Genomic DNA, 21,271 nt, shown 5'->3' with positions numbered 1-21,271 from the left:
CTTCCCTCTCTCCTTCCTTCCTTCCTTCCTTCCTTCCTTCCTTCCTTCCTTCCTTCCCTGTCTCAGGAGGCTATTAAGAAGAGATTGGACAACCATTTGGCATAGGGTATAGGGTATATATCCAGAATGGTATAGGGTTGCCTGCTTGAGCAGAAGATTGGACTAGAAGACCTCCAAGGTCCCTCCCAACTCTGTGATTCTGTTACGTTGTCTTCCTTCCTTCCTTCCTTCCTTCCTTCCTTCCTTCCTTCCTTCCTTCTCCTTCTTTCCTTCCTTCCTTCCTTCTTTCCTTTCTCCTATGGCATTTGTCAGAAATGGTTCAGGTGCAACCTGTCGACCAAAAATATCCAGTTTTATTTTCCTAATTTATTAAAGAAATGTCAAGCCTCTTGTAATTAATTGCTTTCTTAGTAATTATTGACTGTTCCCCAAAAGAGTCATTAATTAGAATGTTCAAGGATGGCCTTTTAGCCATTCTGTGCAATGTAAGGCTTGATGCCATTGAGGAAAACATTGAAGGTCTGTATCAACGCTTTTTTGAATGCCTTACTTGTCAGTCAACTATTATTTCCAACGTGGGAGAAGCAGAGTTGTTTCCTAGGCTCCATACCTGACATTATAGGAAATTGGTAAATTTGTAGGACAATTATTTACTTCTGCTTTGTAACCACAAATGATGTTGAAGGACATGCCCTTCCTGTAGGGCAGAGATGAAAATAGGAGGTTGTAGCTCATGGACGTAAGCTTAATTTCACCAGTTATGAGAATCATAAAGCTTCATCCCTGTCTTTCCTTGAGGACATTTCGCTTCTCATCCAAGAAGCTTCTTCAGGGCTGCAGAGCTTCCTGGATGAGAAAGCCGAATGTCTTCAAAGAAAAATAAAGTCTACTTGCCTTGCCATCCATGACCTGGATGACTTGAGAATCTCCGTAGACATAACGTTGTGTGTTCCTCTATGCCAGGGGTCCTCAAACTACAGCCTGTGGGCCAGAAACGGCCACCGTAGCTGTTAGTCTGCGGGACTAATTGGCCCCCTGTTTAAAAAGTTTGAAGACCCCATGATCTGTGCCTTCAAAGAAGCTATGGAATAGAATCATCTCAAAGATTCAGGGAAGCAAGCAACAAGAATAGATCCATTGCTTGAATATGACAGTAAAAGATACTGTTTTCAGGCTACAACTTTTTTTTTTTTTTTGCAAATAGGAAGTTTTAAGACGATTCCTATTGATCTCAAGAACTTCAGCCAGAGGCCTGAATCCTGCATGAAGGGCCCAGTTTACCAACTACATGAAAGAATTTTCACATTTGTAAATGATGGATGAGTAGGAATCAAGACCACCGATGTCACCATAGTTTAAATTTTCAGCGGCAGAGCTCTTTACCTCTTTGTTGTTCTGGAGAGTGAAGTGGATCAAAAGGACAGACGTCCTTTCTCAAGTGGGGGTCTTTCAATGACAATCAGTGTCTTCCCAGTCTTCTTCATTCTGCTACCCGGTGCTCCAGGCAGGCATTGGTTCACCCATAGCGGGGCGTACCGCCTGCAACTGGCCCACTCCCTTCACTAGGGATTATTTTTGAGGTAGGTCTAAGGTGCACGTGAAAAAAAAACAGGCTGGGGCTTATTTTCAGGGTAGGTTGTATTTTTGGGGAAACACGGTAGTTGCAATGAAACAACTCAAGAAAAAAGAGAAACTGAATAGAATTGAGATGTGTACCCGATGTTATCTGGATAAGAACTTAGGTAATGGAATATTCAATAATTGGGAATGCTTTCTAATTTAATGAAGAGCTGTGAACTCCAAGCCTTGGTAAGCTGCTTGTTGTCCACTTAATTACGATGTTCCCAATTAGTTATACATTCATAACCAGACGAGCCGAAGATGCTATTTTTGGGCCGTATTTATATGGATTGCGCTGCTTGTACTCACTGTACTTCAAAGATATTGGAGGGCTTTGTTTGGTGGTTGTTCTGGCCAAATAAATATTCCATCTTCCAGTTATTGTTTCATCGCAAACAACCCGGTGTGACCTTGAATCAGGTGTCTGCATCTTCAGGTCCCAGGATGGGGAATGTAGGTGCCCCAAATGATTTCGAGAAATTGCATCTTGATTTTTTAACGTGACGGAGGGGAAAATTGTACAAGCAATATTCCTGTTAACTCAATTGAATTCATTTTAATTAGATATAAATGTCAATTCAATTGCATCCCTATTAATTAAACTGGCTTGGTCCCACTCGTATCTTTGTCGAGAAAAGCTAATTTGGACAGGTTTGTTTCTGGCATGCCATGTGAAGGGCAAGTGACGCTCTTGGCTTGAGAAAAGGTTTGCTTTTGAGCATCCAAGACTGAGGTCAAAACTGAGAAAGCCACCACAGCATCATTGTCGGTGTGAGATCCAGGAGATTTGGATTCTAGATTCTAGATCTAGGTTCAACTCCATTCTCAACCTTGGATGCTTACTGGGTAACACTGGTAGAGATCAATGTTAATAAATGCATCGTTATGAACATAATCAACTCCTCAACTCTGTTCCTCATCTTCATGCTGTTTAATTCATTATTTTATCCACTGAATTATGGGGCTCTGCCTCCAGTGGTTGGATGGGTGGAAGGAAGATCTTTTTTTGAATCCTTGGTGTGATGTTTTCTGAACCTGGTTGTTTGCTTGCGGACGTTTCATTACCCAACCAGGTAACATCTTCAGTGCTAGTGAGTGTGGAACAGTAAACTCTTCCCTCCTTTGTAGTGAGGGTGTAACCTAGTTTAGAGAAGCAACCTAGAACTAAGGAGAAATTTCCTGATAGATAGATTAATTACTCAGTGGAATGACTTGCCTCCAACAATGGATGTTTTTAAGAAGAGATTGGATAACCATTTGTCTCAAATGGTATAGGGTTTCTTGCCTGAGTGGGGTGGGAGGTTAACAGATTAACAGTTGGAAGGGACCTTGTAGGTCATCTAGTCCAACCCACCACTCAAGCCGGAGACCCTACATCATTTCTGACAAATGGTAGTCCAGTCTCTTCTTGAAAGCTTCCAGGGATGAAGCTCCCACAACTTCCGAAGGCAACTTCTGTTCCATGGGTTGATTGTTCTCACTGTCAGAAGTTCCTCTTTATTTCTAGATTGAATCTCTCCTTGATCAGTGTCCATCCATTATTCCTTGTTTGGAAAATAGCTTGGCCCCCTCCTCTCTGTAGAAACCCCTAAAATATTGGAAGACTGTTATCATGTCTCCCCTGGTCCTTCTCTTCACTAAACTAGCCATGCCCAGTTTCTGCAACTATTTATCATATGTTTTAGCCTCCAGTCCCTGAATCATCCTGGTTGCTCTTCTCTGCACTCTTTCTAGAGTCTCAACCTCTTTTTTATAGTGTGGTCACCAAAACTGGATGCAGTACTCTAGGTATGGTCTTACTAAGGCTTTATAGAGTGGTATTAGTACCTCACATGATCTTGATTGTATCCCTCTGTTAATGCAATTTAGAATTGCATTGGCTTTTTTGAACTACAAGTTCAACGTACTTCACCTAGGGTTGAACTAGAAGACCTCCAAGATCCCTTCCACCTCTACTTGGATGCTGAAACATCTTCAAAGCAGACATGAAGCTCAGAAATTACGAAGGACTCCACAGTTCAACCCTAAGCTACAGATGAATTCGCATCTATAGGAAGGTCCTTATCAAATGTAGGGAGAGATTTAATGGTGCAGGTTCTATCTTTATTCTGTTAATCAGTGCCAAAGTGGACACATTGACCTTATGGATATTGTTTAATTAAGCTTATCACTACAGTCCCAATCTCGCTCCCCAATGGATAATAGTAACTAATTCAATATCCTCTCCATAAAGATCCTCACCATAAATGCCAGGGGCTGTAATTCACTGCCAAGAACCTCTCCTCCATCTCTTCCATATAGTATAGTCTTTATGGTCATTGTACAAAATAAATACAACAAAATTGGTTAAATATGGAGCAAAGATGTTAAATAGGAAGCAAGGCAGGAGAAGGACAATTGGACTTTTGTCTCTTCTCACAAGTCATTGCACATGTTGCATAACGTGGGAGGGGCGGGGGGAAATGCAGCAGTCAAAAATATGAATTGGATGTTGAACGATACTCCCAGATTATTGTTACAGAATTTGATGTTTTGTGAACAAAAAAAATCTATCCTATTTCTATTGAGCCCGAGAACCAGGAATGAGAGTTATTTTACATAGATAAAACAAAAGTTAAATAGTTAATTCAAGAAATGTGTTCCCATCGATTTTTGAAATGTCATGATACTGTAAAAAATGAGAAATCGGCGCAAGATATTTTTATATGGATTAGATGTAATCATAAATTGGGGACTGAATTAGACCTATATTAATATTCTATAGATCTTTTTTCCCTCCTTTTCTTTCATTCAGCTTTAGTTCACTTGAGCCTTTCTGGTTAATTTCCTTTCTGGCTGCCTAATCACTGCATTATTATTATTATTATTATTATTATTATTATTATTATTATTATTATTATTATTATTATTATTATTATTATTATTACTAATATTCTCTGCTGTTTATTATATGTTGGAGAAAGAAAAAATGTGCAGATTTCTGCCTCCGACAAATGAAATGAAATCAATTAGCTGTTGAACAGCTTCTATCTGGCACCTGTTTATGCTTTCTTACTCATTCTAGACACTGCTTCCTTTTAACATTTGATAGGCTTGGCGTGGCTACCCGGGCAATCCAACCATCTCAGGCCATTAATTAATTAATTAACTAAATAAATAATTAACATGCTGCCCATCTCCCCATCAAGCAGCTGCATTTTATATGCGTGTAATAATCTACCAGCTGGTTTTGAAAAAAGAAAACAAGTTACATCTAGATCTGAAAAGGGAAGTGTTCTTCTCCCTCTTCTGCTTATCCATAACCGTCTTCGATGTTTGGGGGGTGGGCAAGGCCTTCAACTTGCACCAGATTCAAAAAAAAAAATGCAAGGTCTCGTCCTCTCCCTTTTCTATTTGCTTGTTCGTTTGAGAAGGGAAAGAGAGAGGAAAGGAAAAGGAAGAGAGGAGGGGCAAATAGAAGGGAGAGGGGGAGAGAGGAAAGGAAAAGGAAGAGGAGAGAGGAGAGAGGAGAGGGAAGGGAGAGGGAGAAGGAGAGGGGAGAGAGAGGAAAGGAAAAGGAAGAGAGGAGTGGAGAGAAAAGGGAGAGAGAGAGAGAGGAAAGGAAAAGGGAGAAGAAGAGGAAAGGGAGAAGGAGAGGGAGAGAGGGGAAATGAAGAGAGGAGAGAGGAGAGGGAAGGGAGAGGGAGAAGGAGAGGGAGAGAGAGAAGAAAGGAAAAAGAGGAGAGGAGGAGAAGGGAGGAGAAGTAAAATAGAAGGGAGAGGAAAGGAAAAGGGGGGAGGAAAGGAAAAAACGGTGAGCTCTTCAGGGATCTAAAACTGGGGGAAAGACCCCCCCCCCAGAATTCCTTCAATTGAAGAAGTGTGTATGTGGGGGGAAAACTTCTGCTTATTTGGCAGGGGTGGTTTTTCTATTACCCTCCAAATCCACCTGAAAATAATAACCCGGTGTAGGAAGTTATCACCCAGGCCTCTCCCAGAAAAATGCAACATCCTAGGAAATATTGAAAAGGCAGAATATTTCCCTGGATGCGAAAAGGAAGAATTGAGAATAGCTCCTTGCAGCTTCCTGCCCCCACCCACTTTGTCAATGGGCCATTAAGGTGGCCAAGCCAGTCCCTTGACATAATAAAGAGTTCTTCTCCCCTTCAGCTCCAGGGGGATGGGATTAAGGCATGATAATATTGGCCCTTTACCCAACTCCCCACATGGCATCTGAGAACTCAACCAAACCTGGATTCAAAACGCAGCCTAGAGAGTTGCCCCTGCATGGCTCTATGGGAGTCTGACAACCAATTAGAAGACAAGTTCAAGATCAAAGGCCAAAGAGGGCATGAAACCAGGGACTTTCAGCATCTCAGTCCTTCCTTCTCTTCTTCTCCCCAACATTGAAGCATGTGATCACCTTTTCTGTTCAGGACTCAAGCCATGTGGTCCTGTCCACCATTAAAACCATCTTTCCAAGCAGCCTCTATGTCTCCAGTGTCTTTTTCCCCACTTGGAGCCGAACCCAAAAGGACATTTCTTCCAACACCGGAATAAACGATCAGGGGCTTTTGAAGCATGAGGTTCAACACCCAGCATATCCTCCATAAAGAGGAAAGAAACACTCCCCTAGAATATGTTGCATCTTTTAGCAATGATAGCTCCATCTTTGAACTTGCACATCACACGAGTTGGGCCAAACGGCTTGATGGGTTTTTTTTCTTTTATCTGCTAGCAATTTACTGCCTCCCCCCAAAAAAATCCCTACGCCAACAACAACCTGACAACATTCAAAGTGCTTTTGTTATGGAGACGCTGCAAGGAAGTTCTCCATTTCAGGACTGATGGGGAGGAAAAAAAAGAGAGAGAAGCTGGTGTCATAGGATGCTGTAACATTCAAGGGCATACAGAAAAGCAGGCATGTAATTATGTGATTTAATTAAATGATTAAGATTGAAGTGAAATCATTCTTAAGAAGCGAGGTTGGGGTTGTTTACTTGGGGAAGAAGGCAGGAAAGAAATGGAAAGGAAGATGAGGAAAGGGAGGTGTTATATTTTTTTTAAAAGCCAGGGGTGAAATCCTCCCGATTCAGCCTGTTTGGCATTCCATGCACCTTCGGCGTTGAGTCATGCCAGCCACATGAACATGGAGACATCTTCGGACAGCGCTGGCTCTTCGGCTTTGAGATGGAGATGAGCGCTGTCCCCTAGAGTCGGGAATGACTAGCACATATGTGTGAGGGGACCCTTTACTTTTATAATCTTGAAACTGACCAATCAGCAGAAGGGGAACATTGCTTTTGACACATAATTTGTCCAAATTTGTCATGCAGAAATGTATTTACCAATCTTCCTGATAACTGGCATCAAACTTTCATACCAGAATGTGCTGAAATAAGAGTTTTGCTCCAGGAAAGAAAGGGATGGAGTCACTTAATGAACAATGAATAACTTATACGTGTGAATGCCTAAATAAGGAATCTAAATCAATAGATAACGTAGCTATTTCATTCTTACCTCCAGCCAGAATGCTTCTGGAATGGAACACATTCAATTGCAAATCAAATGATATACGTGCCATTTGTAGTAAATGGATTGGTCACTTTACAACAACCTTATTGTTTTGTAGTGATAGCTCAGTATCCACATGAGTAGTGAGATTCCCATGAGTAGCATATCATCTTCTTGCATTTATTGAGCAATGAGAGATGGATGGATGACCTTCCTTCCTGACTAAATGCCGAAGGTGCATGGAACGCTGCTACCTTCCCACCCAAGGTGGTCTCTATTTTTCAACTTGCATTTTTTACATGCTTTCAAACTGCTAGGTTGGAAGAAGCTGGGACAAGTAACGGGAGCTCGCTCCGTTACGCAGCGCTAGGGATTCAAACCGCTGAACTGCTGACCTTTCTGATCAACAAGCTCAGCGTCTTAGCCACTGAGCCACAGTGTCCTTTGGACCAGTAGAAGTACACCTGTCCAAAGACCGGTAGAAATTCTCCTATTTCTCTGTTTTGTGTTTCTCTGTGTCCCTGTTTTGATTATTAGTGACTGCCAAAGCCATCCTTCTTGGAATCAGATTTGTTCAGAATTATATATTTATTCTTCTGAAAGAACAGATCGAGAAGGTCCACTTGATAAAGTTTCCATCAGAGTCAGTCCTTTCTGCTCTTCCTATCTGACGTAGCTTGAGGCGTAGTCACTAAGAATGGAAACACAGTTCTTCTACCCCGATTAAAATTGGCTTGCAAAAGAAATAATCTTAGCTGTGGATATTCTAAGCATCCACAACTCGTATTTGCTGACTCTTTAAGTACAAGTCATGCTGACCTCACTACTACTAGCCAACTCGGTCTCACATTTCTTTGTCTGCTCATTGTTCGCTCTGACCCCCTGCTTTCTCTTCCAGTTTTTAAATATCATTTGTGGGTAACAAGCTGTGTCTAAATGCCATTTGTTGTCTCTTTGCAATATCCTCGCTGTTGCTAGGGGCAGGTTGGGAAGTGTTCTGGCTCCTGCCATCCCTTTTTAATGCTGTCTTTGATTGAAAAGTTCACACTTCCTACTATCCTTATCCCCAACAAAGCCAGCCGGCCACAGGGATTTTATTATAAAGGCATTAACTGCTACCTTATGAGAGATTTGTTGTTTTGAGTGACAAACAAATGAATTTGGTTGGAAAAATAATTTGGGGGCTACGATGTAAAGAGATCCTCCAGGCATCATCGTGACAGCTGGAGCAGCCTTCTCTTTCTTTGCAACATCAAAGTCCTGTTTTTTTAAAATCACCTTTTAAACAGATTAACAGATTGGAAGGGACCTTGTAGATCATCTAGTCCAACCCCCTGCCCAAGCAGGAAACCCTACACCATTTCGGACAGCCCAGTCTCTTCTTGATATCCTCCAGTGCTGAAGTTCCCACAACGTCCAAAGGCAAGGTATTCCAATGATTGATTGTTCTCACTGCCAGAAAGTTCCTCCTTATTTCTAGGTTGAATCTCTCCTTGACCAGTTTCCATTCATTATTCCTTGTCTGGCCTTCAGGTGCTTTGGAGAATAGTTTGACCCCCTCCTCTCTGTGGCAGCCCCTCCAATATTGGAAGACTGCTATCCTGTCTCTCCTGGTCCTTCACTTCACTAGACTAGCCAGGCCCAGTTCCTGCAACCGTTCTTCATATGTTTTAGCCTCCAGTCCTTTAATCATCTCGATTACTCTTCTCTGCACTCTTTCTAGAGTCTCAACATCTTTTTATAGTGTGGTGACCAAAACTGGATGCAGTACTCTAGGTGTGGCCTTACTAAGGCTTTATAGAGTGGTATTAGTACCACACTTGATCAGTTTCCATCCATTATACCTTGTCTGGCCTTCAGGTGCCTTAGAAAATAGCTTGACCCCCTGCTCTCTATGGCAGCCCCTCAAATATTGGAAGACTGCTCTCCTGTTTCCCCTGGTCCTTCTCTTCACTAGACTAGCCATGCCTAGTTCCTGCAACCGTTCATTGTATGTTTTAACCTCCAGTCCCCTAATCATCCTGGTTGCTCTTCTCTGAACCGTTTCTAGAATTTCAACATCTTTTTTATAGTGTGGTGACCAAAACTGGATGCAGTACTCTAGGTGTGGCCTTACTAAGGCTTTATAGAGTGGTATTCAGTCGGTCAGCTCAGGCCAGCTTCCAAAACTACCATTTCTGTCTGTGCAAAGTTTAATTGTCCACTTCAAGATGAAGGTGGCCCACGAAGGTCAAATGGCCATGGTGGCAGATACTTCTAGGTTGCTGGGAGGAAAGAGATGCACCAGACTCACAACAGCTGAGAACACAAAAGGCCCAGGAAGAAAAGCTAAGTAATAACCGAGCAACATCATCCTTTTGGGTAAATTGGATGGACCATTTTTACCTGGACCGAAAGATTAGCTTTTGGCAAACAAATGGCATTTTGAGTAGGAACAAACCCTCTCAATTATGCAGCAGTCCCCCCCCCCCAACTATATTTCTGGGCATCAATAGGAAGCAGGTCCCCATTGTCTTCCTTCTGAGGCAATTTGAAATGAGTGTGTGTGTGTGAGTGAGTGAGCGTGTGAATAAATATCTCTCTATGTGTGTGTGTAGCACACAAAACAGTGATTAAGAGAAGGAAATGAATTCTATTATTTACAGAGAATGGAATTGCAAAGCTCCGGACTGTTTATCCATTTCTCTTTGCACCCCTATTGCATCTCTCTCACCTAATTTCATTCTCTCTTCTCTCTCTTTTATTTTTATTTCTTTTAAGAGAAGAGGGCAGAAAACCCCCAATCCATTTAAATGTTTTTTGTCAGGTCCTGTCCTATAAAAAGAAACCCAATAAAGATAGACCAAAAGATTCAGCCCAACGTTATTGAGTTTGCTTAAGGCAGGAAAGAAGCTAAAATGTTTGTAAGCCTTTTGTTGTGTTTTGTTCTGTTCTGCTTCATTCTGTTCCATTCCACTCCACTCCACTCGATTCCATTCCACTCCACTCCACTCCACTCCATTCCATTCTATTCTATTCTACATTCCAATATTTATTCTATTCTGTTCTGTTTGGTCTGGTCACCATGATATAAAAAAAGATGTTGAGACTCTAGAAAGAGTGGAATTTTTTAAAAAAGAGATTGGATAACCCTTTGTCTGAAGTGGTATAGGGTTTCCTGCCTAAGCAGGGGATTGGACTAGAAGACCTCCAAGATCCTTTCCAGCTATTCTATTCTATTCTATTCTATTCTATTCTACATTCCAATATTTATTCTACTCTGTTCTGTTTTGTCTGGTCACCATGATATAAAAAAAGATGTTGAGACTCTACAAAGAGTGATTTTTTTTAAAAAAAGAGATTGCACAGCCATTTATCTGAAGTGGTTTAGGGTTTCCTGCCTAAGCAGGGGGTTGGACTAGAAGACCTCCAAGGACCTCTTCCTGCCCTTCCAACTCTGTTATTCTACGTTCTAAGTTAAATGCAGAGAAGGGCAACCAGGATGATTAGGGGACTAGAGGCTGAAACATACGATGAATAGTAGCAGGAACTTTGCATGGCTAATCTAATGAAGAGAAGGACCAGGGGAGACATGATAGCAGTCTTCCAATATTTGAGGGCTGCCACAAAGAAGAGAGTGTCAACCCGGGGGTGGGATTCTACCAGTTTGGACCAGTTTGGGAGAACCGGTAGTCCACCCCTGTGGTATGCTCACCTATTTTCCTTTATCTTGAAGCCCAAATGATAGGCGTGGCAGAGTGGATTGGCGCACCTCTGCTGTTTTCCTCCTCAACAGTAATGTGGAAGGTGGTTTTTCTGTAAACTGGGCACACAGACGCAGCGGTCCGAACTGGTTGTTAAACCGGTAGGATCCCACCCCTGTGTCAAGTTATTCTCCAAAGCACCTGAAGGCAGGAGAAGAAACAATGGGTGGAAACTAGTCAAGGAGAGAAGCAACCTAGAACTGAGGAGAAATTTCCTGACAGTGAGAACAATTAACCAGTGGAACAACTTGCCTCCAGAAGTTGTGGATGCCCCAACACTGGACGTTTTTAAGAAGAGATTGGACGACCATTTGTCTGAAATGGTTTCCTGCCTGAGCAGGCGGTTGGGCTAGAAGACCTTCAAAGCCCCTTCCAATGCTGTTCTTCTGTCCTTCTAAAAAAAAAAAAACATCTCCAGTGTAACTTCCCCTGTTGCCTGGGCCATTTTTTGGAGGAATTGTATTTTTAAATCAACAGGCAGCAAGCTCCATTGCACTCCAGAAACCAAAGCCTTCTCCTCCACTGGAGTTCCACTTGACAGCCTCATAATGAGGGACTTTGCAAATTTCTCACCATTTACTGAATTGACAGCCTGAAGGGCTGTGGCTTTTTCCAGCAGAGGGAAATGAACAAAAATAAGCCAATGTTTAAAAAAAAATCTTCCTCCTTTAACTCAGCCCAAGTAAAACGGAAACGCGTGTCTGTTGGAGAGAGAAAGAACCGTGCAAGAAATTCATGTTATGCATTCAAAGCCGAACAGATTTCATTCAGTTGGGTCATCTAAAATTGGGAAGAGAACCGTGACTGACAGTCAAGAGCCAGTTTGGTTGAGTGGTTAAGGCGCCATGCTAGAAAATGAGATTTATATTGTTTTATTTCTTTCCTAGTATGATTCGATCGCTTATTTAGTAACCTATGGCTATCACTAAGTGTTGCATCTTATGATTCTTGATGAATGTATCTTGTCTTTTTATGTACACTGAGAGCATCTGCACCAAAGACAAATTCCTTGTGTGCCCAATCACACTTGGCAAATAAAGAATTCTGTTCTCTTCTGTTCTGTTCTGTTCTGTTCTATTCTATTCTACTCTATTTGATTCTATTCTATTCTATTCTATTCTATTCTATGCTATGCTATATTCTTCATTCAAATATCTATTTTATTTTATTTTATTGTATTGTATTGTATTCTATTCTATTCTATTCTCTATTCTTCATTCCAATATCTATTTTATATTCCAATATCTATTCTGTTCTATTCTCTATTCTTCATTCCAATATCTATTCTATTCTATTCTCTATTCTTCATTCCAATATCCTATCCTATCCCATCCCATCCGATCCTATCCTAGTCCCGCTTTAGGCACAAAAGCTGGCTTGGGTGAAGTCCTGTCGGATACAATCAGTTATGGAGGAGATGGTAGAGTGCTGCATGAAAGCTTGATAGGATAACCCATATTTTGATGACCATAATATATGTGCCACTCTTTCTATTCTAAGCGGATAAAAAGCATGCTCTAAATCTAGCTTTTATGCCCTTAAGCAAATGTATGCTTTATCCTCACATAGAGTAAAACAGATACAGAGATTGCCTTAACCCAAAAATCTAACCGAGGGGTCAGCAACCTTAAACATTCAAAGAGCCACAAAGGTCCTAACTGGAAGCCCCCCCCCCCCCCCCCGTTCAATTCTGGAGCCAGCCGGAAGTCCGGTTTCACCACCATAGAGTCTCCTCCTACCGCGGCATACTTTTTCTTCTACTTGTGCTAACCGAAAGCCCTATCAATTGTGGAGCTGACCGGAAAACCCACCCCTTGCCATAGAGTCTCCTCCTTGCATGCCCTGCTCCCCTCCCCCCCCCCACCGCCAACCGGAAGCTCCTCTCAAAATTGTGGTGTTGACTGGCGACAGGGAGCCAGAGCGGAGGGGTGAAAGAGCCACATGGGGTTACCAAGCCCTGATCTAACTCAACGGAGGCAAAAACAGATGATTTAAAAAATAATAATGGCTTTGCCAGGGGAAAAGTCCTAAAGAGGCAGCTTGGAAAGCCAGTCTGATTTCCTGTAAAATTAGCAAGATGGCTAAAGATGGTGCTTCCTAATTTGCAGGCAATCACAGAGAGAGTCTCGCTTCATTTTCTCCCTGATCAGCCTAGGCCTCGGTTATCAGGATGCACAGAAGAAGCTCCGCATCCAATTTTGGGATAGAAAGGGAGGGAGGGTGAATGATTACATTCCAGGCACTGGAACAGCCTTACCAAAGGAGTGAGCGACTCACATAAATGTATCATCCCTGCACAGGTGCACAGCCGGGATAAAGGGAATCCCAAAATAATAATTTGCCACTTGATTATCTATAACAGAGAGGGGCGGGAAATTAAGAACACAGGGGTTTCACCATTGTTGCTGGTTAAAAAACTAGAATGAAGAGAACTGTGAAGCCGTTTTGTGGCTGATGAATTTTAAAGGCATTTTAATGAATCTGAATTGGCGTAGTTAGGTAACTAAGTAACGTCATCAGTGCTAGAAGGGAGGAGGAGGAGCAGAAGGACGAAGAAAATGAAGAAGAGGAGGAGGAGGAGGAAGAGGAGGAGGAGGAGGAAGAAGAGGAGGAGGAGGAGGAAGAGGAAGAAGAAGAGGAAAAGGAAGATGAAGAGGAGGAGGAAGAAGAAGGAAGAAGAGGAGGAGGAAGAAGAGGAAGAGGAGGAGGAAGAGGAAGAAGAGGAGGAGGAGGAAAAAGAAGAGGAAAAGGAAGATGAAGAGGAGGAAGAAGAAGAAGGAAGAAGAAGAGGAGGAGGAGGAAGAAGAGGAAGAGGAGGAGGAAGAAGAGGAGGAGGAAGAAGAAGAGGAAAAGGAAGATGAGGAGGAGGAAGAAGAAGGAAGAAGAGGAGGAGTAAGAAGAAGAGGAGGGGGAGGGGGAGGAGGAAGAAAAGGAAGATGAAGAGGAAGAAGAAGGAAGAAGAAGAAGAGGAGGAGGAGGAGGAGGAGGAGGGAAGGGAAGAAAAGGAAAGAAAAGGACTGTGGGGTCCTTGGTGCCCTCTGTGCTTGGTTGTTTTCTTGCAGACGTTTCATGACCCAAACTAGGTAACATCATCAGTGCTAGTTTTGAGTAGCATTGATGATGTTACCTACTTGGGTCGTGAAACGTCTGCAAGAAAACAACCAAGGAAAGTCTCTTCAGTCCACCCCCGAGCTACAAATATTCTCTTTTATAGAAGTTTCAAGACTGGAAAAAAAAAAACCTGCATTTTTTTCTGACAAAACTCGTGGGGAAAAATGAATTTTAATACTTTAGTTACTTTCTAATTATGCCGCTATTATGCTAGCTTTGACAAAGTATTCCCCAGATGTAAAATATGAAAAAAACAGCTTTTCAAAACATTCCATTACCCTTTTAGTCTGCTGGGGATAAGGATAAATACGACACAGTTCAATCTCATTAGCCGTGCTGATTCACAGGTTGCGTTAACAGAGGAGAAAAACTTACTTTCTCTGCTATGGGCTAGGAGAATTAGCTTGCATTTTGGGGGAGGGGGACCTGTAGTGCTAGTGGGAGGGTGGACTTCAGAGGTCAGCCCCAGTGAGATGGCAGATGCAACATTTTGATGCAAACCTCATCCCATTAGATCAGGGGTGTCAAACTAAAGGCCCGGAGAGCGGATGTGGCTTGCAGGGTGCATTGATCTGACCCGTGGGCAATGGTGAGATTCAGTCGGTTCGCACCTACTCGGGAGAACTGATCGTTAACTTTCTAAGCAGTTCAGAGAACCAGTTGTTGGAAGAAATCTCCTTTTGCTTTTTTCCCACTTGACAGGGCTAATCCTGTGAGTGAGTGAGTGAGTGAGTGAGTGAGTGAGTGAGTGAGGAAGGAAGGAAGGAAGGAAGGAAGGAAGGAAGGAAGGAAGGAAGGAAGGAAGGAAGGAAACATTCTGGTGTTGATTCTAGCCTAATCTTTATTGCCCTGATTAAAGACTGCCTCTCCACTTAACCCTTATTACATTGACACAGCTAAGACAAAGCGCCCATCGACATGAGTGACGTTGAGATGGCCACGCCCACCCAGTCTCATGACCACCAAGCCATGCCTACCCAGATGGTCATTAGGGCAGAGAACTGCTTGTTAAATTATTTGAATCCCACCACTGCCTGCGAGGCTGCCCTTGAAACAGCAAAGGTCCAGCCCGTAGTGCCTGCCAGTGAATACGGAGTTTCGCAGAGCCACAGGCAGCCCTCCTGAGCTCCGTTTTTTTACCTGGGAGAGGAAAGAGCTGTAGGTCTCGGTCCAGAAGAAGCTTCAGGTGTGGCTCTGTATTGGGTGAAATCAATTTACCTCCCCTACCGGTTCGCAAATGTGACCACACACATCACCTCTGCGCATGAACAGGACCCTCTGCACATGCCCAGAGCGTCAAAAAGACGTGATGATGTCTGGGCAGGTGGGCGGAGCATGCTACCGAGCGCACCTGGAAAGGTAAGTAGAACAGCGAGGGGAGGGGAATCTGCTGTGCCAGGTGATTTAGGTTAGCTAGAAAGCAGGAATTCCTATGATTCTAGCTAATATAAATCACGCGTCACAGTTGATCATTGGAAATACCAGTTCGCCCCGAACCAGTAGCGTTTTTTTTTACTACCGGTTCGGGCGAACCGATCTGAACCAGTAGCATTTCACCCCTGCTCTGTAACCCATGCTATTTTCCTGGTGAAATTCTCCAGGCTTTCTCTCCTCGGAAGGGACATAATTCATTCTCCCTCTTTGCATCTCTTCCATCTCCTTCCCTGATTTACAAGCCGGTCTCTAAATATAGTCTTATTCAGGTGTTATTCTCTTGCCAATGGAAACCACAAGCTTTGCTTGCCCAGGGTTTAATCAAATAATTGATTTACTAGCAAAAGGACATTGTCAATGTCCTCTCTTTTTCTCCCCCCACAGCCGTCCCGGGTCCAAATTGCAGCCAGGCCAAGAAAATGTACAGGAAGACCTTTAAAGTCAAAGGGGGAGGGATGTGGGGGGGAAAGCATTGATTGGAAACCTTTCCATCTTAGGCATTTAGACCCTCTCCATGTCAGCTTGCTAAATGCCTGACAAGCTTGTGGCAGCTACTCAAACTTTCCCCCATCCTTAAATCTAGATAGAAATTGCAATTGCACTCATGTCAGAAGCAACAAGGTACTTCCTGGTTGAAAGCTGGGGTGAGATCTACTTACCTTCTCTATCAGTTCGCAAATGTGACCGCCCGCGCCACCTCCGTGTATGTGCAGGACATTCAGTGCATGCATAGTGCGTCAAAAATGGACAGGATTACATCCTGGCGGGTGGGCGGAGCCTGCTACTGAGAGCGTGAACAAAGGTAAGTAGCATTTCACTTAGCAAGGGGGGGAATCCGCTGTGCCACACAATTTAGATTAGCTAGAAAGCAGGAAATCCTGCTTTCTAGCTAATATAAATCAGGTGTCACAGCTGATCATTGAATAAACCAGTTTGCCCGAACTGGTAGCATTTTTTTCTTACTACCGGTTCAGGCGAACTGGTTCAAACAGGTAACATTTCACCCCTGGTTGAAAAGATTAGCCAGTGCCATCATCGTTGCCCGAGGCATGCCCAGTTGAGGTCTCCTCTCATGTCGCTGGCAGGAGCTGGAGCAAAGGACAGGAGCTCAACCCCGCCCCGTGGCAGCACTCGGCTCTCGAACATAGGCTTGCTAACATCCACCCCTGCAGGTAGAAAAGCAAATAATTGATCCAAATCAAGATGCAACTGTAGTGGTTGGAAATTCTAGGCATCTCTTTTTAAATATTGTTTTTATTTTATTATATAAAATATAAAAAAGAAAGAAAATAGGAAAGAAAGAGTGGAAAAGAGGATGGAGGAAAGGGGGTGGGAAATACAAGGGGGAAGAAAGGAAGAAGGAAGGAAGGAAGGAAGAAGGAAGGAGGGAGGAAGGAAGGAAGAAAGAAAGAAAGAAAGAAATAAGAAGGAAAGAAAGAAAGAAAGAAAGAAGAAAGAAAGAAAGAAAGAAAGAAAGAAAGAAAGAAAGAAAGAAAGAAAGAAAGAAAGAGGGGTATTGACTTCCAACCCTTCCTAGCACCCTACAAGTCAACACACTCCAGCCTCAACTTAACTAGGCATTTCTACAACACCAAATCTTCCTGATCAACAAAACCAAGATCAAAGGTTTTTTTTTCTTAACTAGGTGTCTCAATTCATCCTGGGATCTGTCATAGGGTGGATGGCGGTAACTGACTGTTCTGACATGGGGTGGGTTATGGCTGCTGCTACTACCAGTTCACTCAGGGTTGCGCCCCGTGTCTGTGTGCTACGCAGTAGGCGTGAATGTGCAGAACTTTTAAAAATGCTTCTGCACATGGGCAGAAGCAAAAAACATAGGCGGGGCCTATGGCGCCACAGAGAGAACCATTTCAGGGGTTGAACTGGCAGGCCGAGTTACTACCTATTCGGCCAAACTGGTCAGAACCAGTAAGGAACACACTTCTGGTTCTGACCCAGCTCCCCAAACGTGACAAGCCCTCTGATGTGAACTCAAAAGATTCATTTGTTAGGAATCCCGGCAGCCCCAGCAAAATGTTTCTCTCGTAAGCTAACAAGTCCATAAGATGAATAGTTGTCTGCCACATCTTCGCCTTATTCATCTTCGCCCCCTGCCTTTCAACCCCAGAGTTTGGGTGCCTCTTCATTCCCAAAGATCAGCCCATATATTTCCACTGCTCTCCTCTCCTCTGCCTTCTGTGCATCCGCGTGTCAGGCACTGGACCCAGCTGTCCCTCTCCTTCCACATCAGCCACCTCCAGATCTGGGTGCTGTTGACTCTCCATTTGAGGGCTGACGGACGGTGCAGACTCCGCCTCTCTCTCTCTCTCTGCCAGCTCCATTCCCGCTTCTCCCTTGGAGTTCTCAGGTTGCCTTAATGCCTCCTCCTCTGATTCAGCTGCTGGAGGGGCCGGCAGCCAACCGGCCACAGCACTGAAGTTCTGGGTGGATGTCCAGATGTTATTTGGTAGCCTTCTCCGTGACACACACTAGCTTAGCCAGCTTTTTTGAAACGCTGGGAATATCTTCAAAACCTGTCTGAACCGATTAAGTGCAGACATTGCATTAAACTGCAGTCTAAGTAAGATTTATGGAAACATCCATAATTGGATGAGTTTCCTATCTCAATGAGTGTCAGCTTCTCTAGGCAGGCCAGAGTAGGGAACCAGAGTTATGAATGCTAATCGCTACTTTTATTTCACGTTTACAGTAGCAGAATCTTGCAATTCGGAATGTGCCTCCCTCTCCCTCTTTTTATCTTTGTGAGAACTGGGGAAGGTCAAGCCTGAGACGCTTTCTCACATTATATGTGTGCCTTGAACTCAAATTTCTCAGGTCTGACTGTTATCTTAGTTGTCGATTTTCCGTACAGATTAATTTTAAAAAATCTATATACCGCTAAAACTCTCATGTTTGTTTGATTGTTGGTAACCTTCCTTTAAGCGAAATTGTCCATTGTAGGGCAATAGTTTTTGAGCTACCATATTTTTCGGAGTATAAGATGCACTTTTTTCCCCTCAAAAAAGAGGCTGAAAAACTGGTTGTGTCTTACACACTGAATACAGCACTTTTTGCCTCCTGAAACTCCACCCCTTCACCAAAATGACCATGCATAGCTTTTAGAAGGCTTTCAGAGAGCTCCTGGGGGCTGCAGAGGGCAGAAATGAGAGAAAAACAGCCCATTTGTGCCCCCCAGCCCCCAGCAGCACTCTATAAGCTTCCTAAAGGTTATCCATGCCCATTTTTTGCTCATTTTTGCCCCCCCCCCAAGAGCACTCTACAAGCCTCCTAAAGGCTATTTATACTCTTTTTGGGGAAAAAAATGGGCCTGTTTTCATGGAAAATGGACCATTTTGGGGAGGTTTGCAGAGTGCAAAAACTTTTTTTAAATTTTCCTTTTCAAAACCTTGCTGCCTCTTATACTCCGGTATATACCTCAAATGACCTAAGTTAAAGAATGCATCCAAAAAACTGGAACCTATGATTTTCATGGGATTGACATTTGGCAGAATTATGGCCACATTGTGGCATTTAGTCACAGTCACGTGATCATTATTTCCAGTGCTCCCTGTGAGCTTCCTAGAAGAAAAGTCACTGGGGAAGCCAGCAGGAAGTCAGAAGTCACTCCCTCTGTTTTTTTTTTTTTATCCATCCGTGATGATGTTATTTCTCTGTGTAGGCAAGGAAATATCTCTGAAATGATGACTCAACAGATGACATGTTGTCTAGTTAGTATACAATATAAATCTGTATCACAAAGACATAATAAACGAAGTTAAGATTTCCTAATACGATATAATAGTCGATAGAAGCAATCCAAGCCGTTAGCTTTAATAAAGCTCTACAGAGAATAATAAGAGAGAAGACTTTGTAAGAAGCATTTGAAGGACCTCCTTAAAAGTCTAAAAATCAGACCCTGCAGGTAACTCAAGAGGGTTTAGCTTGGAAGAGTTAGAGCTAAATGGGGGGAAAGCTTTAAAATACGAGGTGGCAATTTTAACTCGAAGATAAACTAATCGAACTGGATTGCACTATCAAGCTGAGCATGCATGAGCATGATTTGGCATCATTGTTTTCAAATAAAGGGGTTATTGGAAGCAGTGCCCGGAAATCAACACCCGCAAGGTAGACTGACAATGTTCTCAAAGACCCAACACTATAGGAATTGGCAAAAAGAGGAGAGAGGGATAGATGGGAAAGATTCAGGAGCAACTAGATCAGGAGAACTGGCGGTCATGTGACCGCGTGGGCGTGGGTGCTCAGCTGACTCACACACAATGTAAAAGCAGCTGGACTGCACACAAAATGGGCCCTGCAACAACCTCACAGAGTCAGAGTCCTCATTTCACCCACCTCGGAAGGATGGAAGGCTGAGTCAACCTTTAGCCGGTGAGACTCGAACTGCTGAATTGCAGTCAGCAGAAGTAGCCTGCAATGCTGCACTCTAACCACTGCGCCACCTCGGCTCATAATATCTGTGTCAAATAAAGTATACGATCTTCAAAAACTCATATCCCCACAACCTGCTGAATCTCAAACTACCCAACCTTATTTTTTTTCTTTATGGTGGGAACAAGCAGTGCATGAAAAAAGGGAATTAATGGATAGATGGTTGGCTGGCTGGGTGAGTAAGTTCAGGTGAACCTGTCCTTCAGATTCTATCTCCTGACAATAGGTAGAGAAGAAACAACCTGGGGAGGGAGGGAGAGGATGGTTGAATAACTAGGTGATTATGTGCACCAGTCTCACTTTCTTCAGAGATATGCTGTGTGACTTCTGGAAAAGCTATCCATACCGTTGCTTTTTTTAGGAATTCCTACAGACTTAGAGAAAAACAGGAGGGTTTATGGAATAACAGAGTTGGAAGGGACATCCATAGAAGGGAGGTCTTCTAGTCCAACCCCCTGCTTAGGCAGGAAACCCTATACCACTTCAGACAAATGGATATCCAACATCTTCTTAAATACTTCCAGTGTTGGGGCATTCACAACTTCTGGAGGGAAGTTTTCCCATTGATTAATTGTTCCACCTGTCAGGAAATGTCTCCTTAGTTCTAAGTTGCTTCTCTCCTTGATTAGTTTCCACCCATTGTTCCTTGTTCTACCCTCAGGTGCTTTGGAGAATAGTTTGACTCCCTCTTCTTTGTGGCAGCCCCTGAGATATTGGAAGACTGCTGTCATGTCTCCTCTCATCCTTCTTTTCATTAAATTAAACCTACCCAGTTTCTGCAACTGTTCTTCACATGTTTTAGCCTCCAGTCCCCCAATCCTCTTTGTTGCTTTTCTCTGCACTCTTTTCTAGAGTCTCCACATCTTTTTTACACAATGGCGACCAAAACTGAATGCAGTATTCCAAGTGTGGCCTTACCAAGGCCTTATAAAGTGGTATTAACACTTCACGTGATCTTGATTCTCTCGATTTATGTAGCCTAGAACTGTGTTGGCTTTTTGGCAGCTGCTGCACACGGCTGGCTCATGTTTAAATGGTTGTCCACTAGGACTCTAAGATCCCTCTCACAGTTACTACTATTGAGCAAGGTACCACCTATACTGTACCTGTGCATTTGGTTTTTCTTGCCTAAATGTAGAACCTGACTTTTTTCACCATTGAATTTCATTTTGTTAGATAGCGCCAATATTCAAGTTTGTCAAGATCCTTCTGAATTTTTATCTTAGATTGCAGAGGAAGGCTTGCCCTCTGGAGCTTGAAATATCTATATTGTAAGCAGATGGTGTTGAACTCAGTTCACTGTGTTTCCAGGTAGGGTCAGGAAAGGAATTTGTTTTGGATCTAGATGGTTCATGAAGTTTGTGACGTGCCATCAAATTTCAGCAGCAGTGTGTGATTTCAAACAAAGCTTTTTAAAAGAG

At 43.1% G+C, this 21,271-nt stretch overlaps 1 protein-coding gene across 3 annotated transcripts in view; it reads left to right on the top strand.

The window, feature by feature from the left end:
- Positions 1-21,271, top strand: part of GRIK4 (glutamate ionotropic receptor kainate type subunit 4) — a 291,990-nt gene that overhangs the window by 161,634 nt on the left and 109,085 nt on the right. The window contains exon 1 of one of the 3 annotated variants that reach the window (XM_081961108.1): positions 15,243-15,326. The exons of the other annotated variants lie outside the window; for them this stretch is intronic. The gene's annotated coding sequence lies outside the window, so the exon portion shown is untranslated. Of the gene's footprint in view, positions 1-15,242; positions 15,327-21,271 lie in introns of those variants that run through there. 3 annotated transcript variants of the gene reach the window in all.

Source organism: Natrix helvetica (genome assembly GCF_964273705.1).
Source record: "Natrix helvetica genome assembly, chromosome: 8".
Lineage (NCBI taxonomy): Eukaryota > Metazoa > Chordata > Lepidosauria > Squamata > Natricidae > Natrix > Natrix helvetica.
Note: the sequence above shows the minus strand (reverse complement) of the source record. Positions and strands in the feature narration are given on the sequence as shown.